This window comes from Canis lupus, chromosome 8 (assembly GCF_003254725.2).
Source record: "Canis lupus dingo isolate Sandy chromosome 8, ASM325472v2, whole genome shotgun sequence".
Classification (NCBI taxonomy): domain Eukaryota; kingdom Metazoa; phylum Chordata; class Mammalia; order Carnivora; family Canidae; genus Canis; species Canis lupus.
This window is the reverse complement of record NC_064250.1, coordinates 63973211-63985365: the sequence shown is the minus strand read 5'-3', so window position 1 is coordinate 63985365 and position 12155 is coordinate 63973211. Positions and strand designations below refer to the sequence as shown.

Genomic DNA, 12155 nt, shown 5'->3' with positions numbered 1-12155 from the left:
ACTGTACTTGAGCATAAAATCTGGCACCGGGTTTATTGGAAGAAGGCAAACAGGGAAATAAGGTGAAATAAGTCATCCTCATTGTTCATTTGTTCAGTTATGCAAGTCAGCAAGCCCTCGTTTAAGGCACACTATGCGCCAGAAACTGCTTTTGGCAAGGAGAAGAGGAAAGATGACTGATACTTCAGGTCCCTTTTTCTCCAAGAATGAAACTCGAAAGTTGGGTTTACCATGTCAGCCCTTCTGAAAGATCCAGTCTTCTAGAATGATTTCGAAGGAGGATGCAGTAACGTTCCTATCTGCAGCTTCTTAAAAAGACCCTTGATAATCCTGGGCAGCTTCGGCCAGAAGCCAGGCGAGGCCTTCTTGCACGGGTCCGGCCTGAAAATCGATTTCTAAACTGCAGCTTCGACTTCCTCCTCATCCAAAATAGTACGGGTTTCAGGGGTGTGATAGATAAAAAAAAAAAAAAAAAAAAAAATGTATGCAGAGATGTGAACTCAGTGCCCAGCTCTTCATTTGGATCTGGGGCGGGAATTATCAAGTCATGCTAAATGAAATGAAATACGCAACGGCTCATAACACGGTAGGAAATTTAAAAAAAAAAAAAAAAAGAAGTTGGATAGGAACCAGGATTAGGGTCTGATGTTTGGCTTTCTAAGTAAACACGTCTAGCTTTTTATTTTACAAATAACAATCTGGAAAGATGCATTAGGGAATCTAAATGCAAAATAGAAATGAGTTTATCCAGGTAAGTAAGGTTTTATTAAACAATTTAATTCATTCCAGTTCCTTTGGAAGAAACTGTGGGTTATGGTTAATGTCCTGAGCCAGACAGAAAGTGCATTCATGAAGTCACCTGCATTTAATATACAACTGTCAGAAAACTGCTCACCAAGCCCTTTCCCGGAGAGGACCAAGCCGAAGTAGATTTTTATTTTGGTTAAATGCAACAACAGAAGTGTCCAATGAATATTCAAGGCAAGGAAAGTCTCAAACCTGAGTGCCAGCGGTGGAGAACACCAACAGAATTTGGGAGCCCCGCGAGTCTCTGACATTTCTAGCCACTTCCAAATGCGCTGTGCCGGAAAGAGATTTTTCAGATGTGATCTGGGCGGGAAAGGAAAACAAAACAAAACAAAAAAGCCAACTGGAATTAAAACACGGGTCCCTGCAGATACCGTTAAACAAATAAATCAACTTATGAAATAGGTCTGTAACAGCCATGCTCGAACCAGGAAATTCTCAGAACAAGTATAATCATTTTATGAGCATGTAAAAAAATCCTCTGTTCCTATAATATTCTTTATTGGGAAAGCTAGACAGGTTTGCATGGGCGTCTTTGCTCTCTGCTTGGTATCCCTGGTATTTGCAGTTTCAGAAGAGGTATTTCCCAAGTCCTTTGGCAAAAGAAAAATCATTGCTTTTTATATTAAGGGGTTTACCAGGCATCTGGTAAGAAGTCATAAAATTATCCATGATTACAAGTACGCTCAGAGGCTCAGTAATGCAGCGAGTTCTGCACGCTGGCGCTGTGCTCTGCTCAGAGTTATTTCCTCGAACACCTCCTGATGGCTTCTCCTCTGTTTTCTGAGAGTCCCCAGTTGTTCCTCAGCCTGGATTTTCATATTCTCAAATGTTACCTTCTATCTCGGATTCTACTGTGGTCCCACGGAACAGGGGCCCCCCTGCGCGCAGGCTGAAGGAAGCTTGTCAGACGCTGCCCTGAAGAGAACTGGTGCAGCCACTGCAGGGAACAGCCTGACCGTTCCCAATAAAAATTAAAACGTAGAGTCACCCTAGGATCCGGCAATCCCACCTCTGGGTAGACACACGGGTCCAGGAGAAGGGGAGGCAGGGATTTGAGCGGATGCTTCTGCACACTCAAGTTCACGGCCGCCTTATTCGCAACAGGGAAAGGGTGGAAACAACCCAAATGTCCCTCAGTGGGATGAACGGATAAACGGAATGCAGTATTATGTGGGTGTGACGGAACACCGCCTGGCCTTCAGAAGGAAGAAAGATCTGCGTGTGCCACAACGTGGGTGACCCTTGAGGCCATGGATGCTAAGTGAAATTAGGCAAATACTGCATGATTCCACTTATTTGACATCCCTAGAGGAGCCAAAATCATCAAAACAGAGAGCAGGACGGTGGGTGCCAAGGGCCAGGAGAGGGGTCGGGGAGCCAGTGTTTAGTGGGGACACGGTTTCAGTTTTACAAGTTGAAAAGAGTTCTGGAGATGGATGGGTAGTGGAGGCACAATAGGGTGAAGGTGCTTAGTGCCCCCGAGCTGTACACTCAAAATGGTTAAAATGGTAAATTTTATGTTATGTATATTGTACTGTACAAAAAAGGTAGCCCTGAGAAAATGGGACTATTTCTCAAGAGCCTTCATAGAAGTCCTGTCAGAAGAGTCAAGAGGGATGGCACACAGTGGAGAGAACTCAGGCCCATGCGACAGTGGGGAGACCTGAGACCTGGGCTCAGACCGGCCCCCCAGGAGCCATGCTGGGGTGTGTGCCCAGTACGGAGAGTTGTTCAAGGAAGTGAAGCCAGACCTTGGGGTGACGATAGTAGCAACTGGCACTTGAAAGTTTACAAAGCAATTTCATGTCTATTAGGTCATTACTGCCTGGGCACCATCCCATGACGTTAGTCCTAACATTACCCCCTGCAACTGGTGAGAAGGCCAACGGGGGCTTGCCTGCAGGGACTACGCGCTGAGGGGGAGAGAAGAATGGAGCAGTGCCAGGAGACCCCACATAGAGAATGTTCCTCCTCCATGCATCAGTGTCTCCAGGAGGAAAACTGAAGAACCCCCATCCCGTCTCATTAACCCCTTCCTCCAGAAAGGCTTCCTGGAATGCACAGTGCTCAACTGCATGCCTCCCCCGGGAGGTTGGATCAGGTCTGGTGGCGTTCACAGGGCTATGCAAGGGGACAGAGTTTGACCCCCACGGGTATCTGCTCGGTGCGGCCTTCCCTAGCAGGCTGCAAGCTCTCAAGAGCGGGGAGCAGGCCTTGGGTCCTCTACTGTGCCTAGCACGGTGTTGGGGACACATCGAGAGCTCAGTAGTGCTTGTAAATCGGGGCCAAACTGCCGAGGGTGAGCCTGGAGGAGACTGCAGTGGTGATTCCTCTAAGCAAGCGTGCAGGTGGAAGCTATGGCCTGCCCCCGAGGGACCCGCGTGGAAGGAGCAGGGAGACAGGGCGACTCAGCCACCGCTCTAGCAGTGGGCTCAGGGCAGACAATGCTTCCGTTGTTTCCAGTGAAAGAAACGTCTGTGCCCGCCCTTTCACCTGTACCCCTGCCTACCCCTAGCCTTGTGCCCTGGAACCTGTTTCCCATTGTACAGAGGAGCATGGGGAGGTGAAGGTCAAGGTCCTGCCAAGTGCAGCTGGGACTAGAGACTGGGCCTCCCTGCTTCAAGGCTCTTCCTGCCAGACAGCACTGCTGCGTGGCTAGAGCGAGTGCAGGGCATGAGGTCGGAGGTGACTGCAGAATCTGGGGTGGGGGTGGGGGGCCCAGCAGCAGGCTGGAAGCGGCTGCTGGAAAGCCCCTCCTGGAATCCTCTCCCAGGGCCAGATTGGGGTTGCCTGGTAGGTCCTGCAGGGGCCTCAGTATGCAACCAAAGGACAGCTGGGCACAGGGTAGGATATGTGCTCAAATTTCAGAGCACCCCCAATTAAACAAGGGACTTTGGGGTAATTGAGGCTCAGTTTCCCCTTTGTGAAAATAGAATGAATAACATCTGTTTCCCCTGGAAGACTAAACCAACCAAACAAAAAAGATGTATGAAAATAGAATAAGCTTTAAGATGCACAGATGTCATGGGGCTCGGCACGCAGTGGTGCTCAACAAGTATTTGTTGAATGACTATTAAAAGGGGGGCAGCTTGGGGATCCCTGGGTGGCTCAGCGGTTTGGCGCCTGCCTTTGGCCCAGGGCGCGATCTTGGAGTTCTGGGATCGAGTCCCCCGTCGGGCTCCTAGCATGGAGCCTGCTTCTCCCTCCTCCTGTGTCTTTGCCTCTCTCTCTCTCTCTCTCTCTCTCTGTCTATCATAAGTAAAAATAAATTAATTAATTAAAAAAAAAGCCAGGCAACTGATTGAAATAGCTCTGGGGGCCTGGATATATGGTATGATCACCTCAAAAGACCACTCCCTCCTACGCATACGGACTTCACAAGCACTTAGCTGATTTGCTTCATAGAAGCCTGGGAGGTGTGTGCAAGGAAAGAACCCTGAAGGTGACCTGACTCACTGTGCAAGGTCTCGGGGCTGGCCGATGGAAGGCCTGAACGTCAGGCTCTGGAGACAGTGCCCTTCCTGGTTAGAGAAGAGAGAACCCAAGTCACCTCACTGTAATTACCTAAGTCCCCGTGAGTCCTCAGAGATGGGGCTCTGGCGTGGTTCTTGTCTGGATCCAGAATGTCCTGTCCAGTGCCTGGCACACGGGAACTCAAGTACATGCTCGGTGAATGAGTGAATGAATAAATGAACAAATGAACAAATGAATGACCATACAAGCAATTGTTCCCCCTTTCCAGATGCTTTTTATCTGGAGAGGAAGGCCCAGATACCCACTGTCTGCTCAGCACCTTGCTTTGTGCAGAAGAGCTTTGCGCTGGATGCCTTAGAGGGGCGTGCGGAGGTCTGCTGGGACAGGTGCTGCACCTGCAGTGCTAAGCTGTAGACATTGTGGGGCTGATGGAGAAGAAAGGCAATTGCAAATAAATAAATAAATAAATTTTTTAAAAAAAGGCAATTGCAACTGCAAGACAAGAGGTCTGAGGGGCCACATGGGACTGCCTTTGCCAATGCTGAGAGCAGAGCCAGCCTCAAGGGCCCCAGGCTCAAAAGAACCCAACACTTGGTGTAACTCCCTGCTGCTGCCATCTTGAAACTCTTTTTTTTTTTTTAAGATTTTATTTATTCAAGAGAGGCACGGACACAGGCAGAGGGAGAAGCAGGCCCCTTGTAGGAAGTCCGATGTGGGACTCGATCCCTGGACTGGGATCACGCCCTGAGTTGAAGGCAGACACTCAACTGCTGAACCACCCAGGCATCCCAAAATTCTTCATTTTTGAACGAGAGCCCTGCATTTCTATTCTGCACTCGGTCCAGCTGTTTGTAGTGAGAAGAGGGACACGGTGACTGGGTGTTCCAACTCCTTCCACATACTTCTGGAGGGGAGTCATTCACTCCTCTTTAGAGGGAGGTCATGTACAAGCTTCTTGGAAGCTTCTGAGGCAGGGTTAGAATTAGAAGGCCCTCCCTCAAGAACAAAATTTAGGGACAACCAAAAATTCAACAATCAGCATAAATAATACTTTAAAACAGACTTTAAAAAAAAAGATTTTATTTATTTACTCATGAGAGAGAGAGAGAGAGAGGCAGAGACACAGGCAGAGGGAGAAGCAGGCTTCATGCAGGGAGTCCGATGAGGGACTCGATCCTGGGACTCCAGGATCACACCCTGGGCCGAAGGCAGACGCTCAACCACTGAGCCACCCAGGGATCCCCTAATAAAGACTTTTAAAACCAAAATTCCACGATGAGCAAAATATCAAAATGTTATATTCATAGAATCAGTAATACAGCTGTACTGAGCCATTACTAGACCCCAAAGCAAAAGGAAAAATACGTGCTCCAATATATACCTTTTTACATATTTTTCAATTGTTATTTTTCTCCTTGAACCATAAAAGTTAGTTGAAAAAATTACTGGAAAATGGAAAATTAGGTGTATTAAAACTCACAAGATTATTTTGTTTCAATAGGTTATTAATATCCCAAACAGAATTTACTACAATTTTACTTCTCTGCCTTTAATAGAAGCAAACTTCTCAATATTTAAAAAAAAACTTGCTTCTTTGCTAATCTCATTTGCAATAGAGAGAATTGCCATGTGTGGTGACTTCTCTCTTCCAAGGAACAACTTTAAAGGATGTTGAATCAATTTCAGTTTACTAATCCTGCCTTTATTTAAAATTTTAATATTTTCTTCATCATGTTTTTTTCTGCATTAATTTTGATTTAAAAACTATTGCATTAAAAATCTCTCGGGGGTTTATTGTTTCATAAACTATAAGGCTATTCCTTATTTTTATGTTTAGTGGAAATAGGCAGTAGTGACAGCTGTATAGCCTTGGGGAGGTACTTAATGTCACTGAATTGTACACTTAAAAGTGGTTAAATTTGTAAGGTTTATGTTGTGTATATTTAGCACAACAAAAAATATTTCACTTGATTACTGAGTTTTTCAGATCCCTCCTCCTTTAAATTTTGTGCCTGAGGTCAGCACCTTGCTCAGCCTCACCTCGGCCATAATCACGCTGCAGAGGCCCCAGGAGTAAAGCTGAGAACCAATGTGTTTGTCCCACTTAGTTTGTTGAAGGTAAAAAAAAAAGATTTGAGGGCACCTGGGTGGCTCAGTGGCTGAGCATCTGCCTTTGGCTCAGGGCATGATCCGGGGTCCCTGGATCAAGTCCCACATTGGCCTCCCCACAGGGAGCCTGCTTCTCCCTCTGCCTATGTCTTTGACTCTCTCTCTGTGTCTCTCATGAATAAATAAATAAAATATTTATAAACAAACAAACAAAAAATAAGGATTTCGAATGGGAGCCAGAAGGTGGGTTATACTTTGAGAAAGATTGAGAAGAGATTAAAATTAATCAATGCCCAAGTTTCATACAGCAAAGAGAAAATATAGAGGATGGGTCCTCTCTTGCTTTCACAGAGAGGAAACATAAAGCTTCTAAAAAGCATGACTTCCAATTTGCAAAAATCACGTCTGTTTAATAGCAAGCGTTTACTGAGCGGTTACTATGTGCCAGGAATTGTGCTAATGCTTCACTTGCCTTCTCTCATTTAATTCTTACAACAATGCAATGGAGTGAGAGGCTCACATTTATCCTCATTTGCAGACCAGTAAACTGAGGCACTGGGGATTAAGGAAATTGCCTAAGGTCACACTGCTTGTGAGTGGCAGAGTGGGAATTAGGAGCCAGGTCCCTGCCCCTCTGGCTCTTAACCCCTACCATCTCTCATCTCTTAGACCATCACTGGCTACCAATTAGGAAATGTCTGCTCACTTTCCAATAGAATATTATTTTTTTCCTTCTTTCAATCATCTATGCACTTTTGCATTCAATAAATGCATATTGGCTCTGATTCGGGCACTACAGGAAACATGAAAGTGATCGACCCAGGATCTCGACCTCAGAGGGCCTGGAACCCAACAGGAGGTAAAAGGCACAAAGACATGTGGCTCTACCTTAGTGTAGTTGGTGTGCAAACCCGCATCCGGAGGTCACATGTTGCAGGGGCCATCTGGAAGGGCTTCCAGGAGGTGGTGACCTTGCAGCAGTTCTGGAAGCCTGAGCAGGCTCACAGTGCTCCAGTTCCACGAGGACATTTTACCTGCAGGTAAAGCAGACGGTGTGGGATACCAGCAGAGCAGCAGATCGGGGGCTCTGGACCCTGGTTCTGGTCTTTTCTGTGCCCCTCACCTCCCGAGATCTTGGGCAATGCACCTACTGGTCCTGTGGGGTCTTGGCGTTCTCATCTGAAAAAAAGGAAAAAAAGAGCAGGCCAGACTCCACTTACTGGCGCACCATCAGAAAGACAAAGGAGAAAACATACATCAAATGCCCAGCAGATGTGTCAGAGAGCAAAATATTTTGGCTCTGGAGATGAAAACAATAGCAATTAATTATAAAAAGGTATGTAAAATCGTCTGGCCAGGGTGAATGAGTGTGTTTGAGCAGGAAAGGATGCAAGCCGGTCCCTCTGCTCTACTACTCCCCCCAGACCGCTCAGTCTAGCTTAAATATCTGTCCAATATTTATTTTGAATAAATTCCTTGAACATATTAGTGGGTCCTTTTGATTATAAAAAGAACAAACGAAGTAACTGCATAATCAAGAGAGGTCTTGAATATTTAGAGAGCCTCTCCTCTCTCCCTTCCTGCTTAGACCAGCTGGGGATTGGGGAGTGGCGGGGCGGGGGGTGGGGGGTACCTTTTCATCATCAACCTTTAGAGCTCTTCTCAGGAGTTATAAATGGGCTGTGGCCGCCACTTGCCTGCCATGCATGCTGATTTTGACAACACATCTGAGAAGAGTTTGGCAATTCTTGTTGCAGCGGACAGGGTCAAGGTCAGCTAAGAGGAGGCGGGAAGTGAAGGGGCAGGAAAAGCTCAGGGCTGCTGCATCAACCTCAGTGGGAGTGGGAGCAGGGCAGTATTCCAGATAAGGCAGTGGGTCTGGGTCCCAAGAGCATCTCCGGCTTTTCAGGGTTGGATGCATGCTGGCCCTTCCCTCCTCCACCACCTTGGTGGTGCCTCAGCACCCGGCCTACTCTGCCCCTCTTGCTCCTGGACCTACTCACCAAGGGCTCCTTTAAACAGCTCACCTACAAACCCTCTGACAAAGCAGATGAGGTTGGCTCATCACTAGCCAGTGGCTTCCTAGGTGCCTGCCCCTCCCTCCAGCAGCTGGGGCAGGGCTGGAAACATTGGGTGGTACTCAGTCCATGAGGGTGGGGCGCCCTCCTCTGGTCCAATCAGCTTTGCCCATGAGGGTGAGACACCCACCCCTGGTCCAATCAGTTTAGGCCAGGCTGGAGCCACCCAGTGTCCACCGAAGAGGACTAGAGTGGGCAGGCACTCTTCAACAATTCAAAGAGGAAGTTGTTTCTGGTAGTTTCTCTTCCTGGAGATTTAGAATTGGTGAGTGAAAAGTTAGGAAAGACTGTGCTTTACTTTCTCCAAATAATAACAAAAGCATAATGAGCAGAGGAGAGGAAAAGTTGCCAACACACTTAGTGAACTCTTGATATGTACCAGGTGCTGGGTCTTACAGACCTTATCTCATTTGGTTTACAAAAATCTGCTGATTCACCCAAATCCTCCTCCTCCAGATGCCCTCTTTACCCTTCCCCCTGCAGCACCGGCTGCTGGAGAAGCTGACCTCCACAGGCCTTGTGGGCAGGGCCCTCCTGGCCTGGGGCTTCCTGTGGGGTTCAACCAACAGGAGATGTCAGAAGGAGACAGGAGGGTGGGAGGAGGTAGAGAGCCCCTGGCCTGCAGAGCTGAGTAGGGCCAGGACCTCAACTACTCCTCTCTCAAGGTGTCTGACTCTATAGAACTCTCTGCTTCTGGATCCCATAAGTGCTCCCCATGCAACCATCCCACTACCCCTATTGCTTAGTGCCTGGGGTAGTTACAGCTGGCTGCACCCCTCTGCTTTGTAAATAGGTCCTATGCATGTAAGCTCTTCTTGAATGATCCCAGAATTATCTTATTTCAAAATTGCCACCTGTTTCCCAGCTGGAACCTAATTGATCTCTGACCCCAAGAGTTAGATGCTACTCTGCCCCCCTTTGCACAGATGAGGAAGGCAAATTTCTTAACAAGTAGGTTAAGAAATTTGCTCAGTGTCACACGGCAGAAATGACACTGAGATTCCAAATCCTGACCCGTCTAATGCCATAGCCAAGCTCTTCATCGCGAAATTTGGTTCTGCCCAACTGACCATGTGGGACTCACCCTGGGGGCTCTGGGGGCCATGGCCCAGGCACTGTCCTCTCGGGAGCTGGCTGGAAGCAACAGACTGAAGACTGGGTGGGACTCACTACGTTCCGGAGGGAGGTTGCTCTTCTGAGCTCCGCAGGGAATGTCTACGGGATGAAGACCAGGGAAGGGTCTTCATATAAATAACAGACAGAGGAACAAAGAAAGAGGGCAGGGAGCAAAGCCAACATAAGAGAGGAGAAGGAAAAGGGAAACAGTGAAGAAATACAGCTTTGGCTACAGACACTCAAGAATGTTCCAGGAGATAGATGAAGGGCGAGCCGAGATCCTGCTGAAGGATGGCCGGACAAGTTAAGACCAGACTTTGCCCGGATTATCTTGGAGAGAAAGAAAGAAGACAAGAGGTTGTAGGGATGCTCTGGGGTTACCTCTAAGATGCTATCATTGACAGTGGGGGGAAATTGAGGATTTGGAGGTCCCAGAGGTGGGTGCAGCAACACTCAACATAAGGGGACTGTACCTGGTGCAGATGGCTGGGGGGGGGGGGGGGCGCCCTGAGGACAGCAGTGAAAGCGCTGACAGGTGTGCTCTGACCACTGGGTCTTGGGGACAAGGGGGGTGGGGTGGGCAGAGGGCCAGCCAGGGCCGTAGCTCCAGGTGAAACCCAGGGTGGATTGCTCAAACTCTCCAGGGTGGCCAGAGGGGATCAGGTGGGCAGGAAAGGGGGGTGGGTGGGCCGATAGAAAAAAGACTCAGGACTTGGGGGAAAAGGAGATATTTTAAGTGCTTAGAGGCAGGAAAGAAAAGAATGTAGGGAACAGGAAAGAGGCTAGAACAAGAAGGGACCGTCTTCCAACCTTTACAGCTGTTGGGGGTTGAACTGCGTCCCCCTATAAAAGATCTATTAGAGTGCTGACCCCCAGCACCTCAGAATGTGACCTGATTTGGAGATTGGGGGGGTCGGTTATCAAAATATAATTGACGCAGAACATGCATTAGTTTTAGAGGTACAACATGATGATTTATGTGTGTAATGTGGAATGATCACGACAATAAGTTCAGTTACCATCCATCACCACATAGAGTCATACGTTTCTTTCTTCCGATGAGAACTTTAAATACTTAGTCTCTTCCCAACTTGGAGATGTGCGCTGCGGTATCGTTAGCCACAGTCAGCGTGCTGCACGTCACATCCTCAGGACTTCTTCATCTTATAAACTGAGAGTTTATGCTTTTTGATCACTCTCCCCCACTTTTCTCACCTCCCATCCCTGCCTCTGGTAGCCACAAGTCTTTTCTCTTTATTTATGGTTTTTTTTTTTTTTTTTGGTGGGTGTTTGTGTGTTTTTAGACTTCACATCTAAGTGAGATCATACAATATTGTACTTATTTTTTTTACAGATTTTTTTCTTTTTTTATAAATTTATTTTTTATTGGTGCTCAATTTGCCAACATATAGAATAACACCCAGTGCTCATCCCATCAAGTGCCCCCCTCAGTACCCGTCACCCAGTCACCCCCACCCCCCGTTTTTTACAGATTTTATTTATTTATTCATGAGAGACACAGAGAGAGGCGAAGACATAGGCAGAGGCAGAAGCAGGCTCCTCTGAGGGATCCTGCTGTTGGATTCAATCCCAGGACCCTGGGATCAGGCCCTGAGCTGAAGGCAGATGCTCACCTACTGAGCCACCCAGGCATCCCAATATTTGACTTGTTTTACTCCGACATATTTTACTTAGTATGATGCCCTTAGGTTCCATCTATGATGTTGCAAATGGCAGGATTTCCTTCTTTTTTATGGTTGAATAATACTCCATTGTATATAGAGAGACCACGTCATCCTTATCAGTTCATCCGTTGAAGGACACTTAGGATGTTTCCATGTCTTGGCTATTCTAACGGAGATAAGGTCTTTACAGAGGAAATGAAGTCACGATGAGATCATTAGGGTGAGCCACAATTCAGTATGACTGTCCTTATCAAAAGAGGAAATTTGGACACAGAGGGATGCACCTGGGAAAGACCACAGGAAGAGGGAGGGTTTGAGTGGAACATCTGCAAGCCAAGGAACACCAAACATCGCCAGTGACACCAAAAGCTAGGAAAGGGTAGGATGGAATTCGAGATTAGCCACCTGTTTTGTGGTATTTTGTTGCACCTGCCCTAGGACACTAGGACTGATAGGACAATGATGGCAACAGAGGCAGATGGGAAGGGGCAGTAAGTGTCCAGTGTGGCCAGCTGGTGCAGGTCCTGGTATTGGCCATGAAAGAAGAGCACCAGGAAATATGCCACCAGCCTCACTCCATCCGCTGCAGTTCCCCAAACTCCTCACACTGTTCCCTCTGCCAGAACATGCTCCCCTCAACTTTATATACCTCAGATGAAATCCTCCCCATCTGTTAAGACAGGGCCCCCAGGCCCTCTCCTCTATGAGATGTTTCCTCCTTCCAGCCTCCCTGAGACTTGATCAGGAGGTCTTGGTCCATCTTGTGGCCCAGCTACTATGAACTTCAGGAAAGTGCCGCTGCTGTCCACCTTGCCTGACACCTGGATCACCTCTTTGCCCACCTTCCTTCCTGCTGCCTACCTGAGTTGGCTTTCACCTCCCG

At 47.6% G+C, this 12155-nt stretch overlaps 1 long non-coding RNA gene across 3 annotated transcripts; it reads right to left on the bottom strand.

Annotated features, from left to right (window-relative positions):
* Positions 1-603: 603 nt before the first annotated feature.
* Positions 604-8527, bottom strand: LOC112657274 (uncharacterized). 3 transcript variants are annotated; one of them, XR_003134939.2, is made up of 5 exons: positions 8397-8527; positions 7517-7572; positions 7282-7427; positions 4375-4709; positions 604-1110 (listed from the first exon to the last, which is right to left on the bottom strand). It is a non-coding gene; the product is annotated as an uncharacterized LOC112657274 (long non-coding RNA). The 3 variants fall into 3 exon arrangements; XR_004818129.2 differs by having other exon boundaries at positions 8027-8497; XR_007412234.1 differs by lacking the exon at positions 4375-4709.
* Between the last annotated feature and the right edge of the window lie 3628 nt (positions 8528-12155).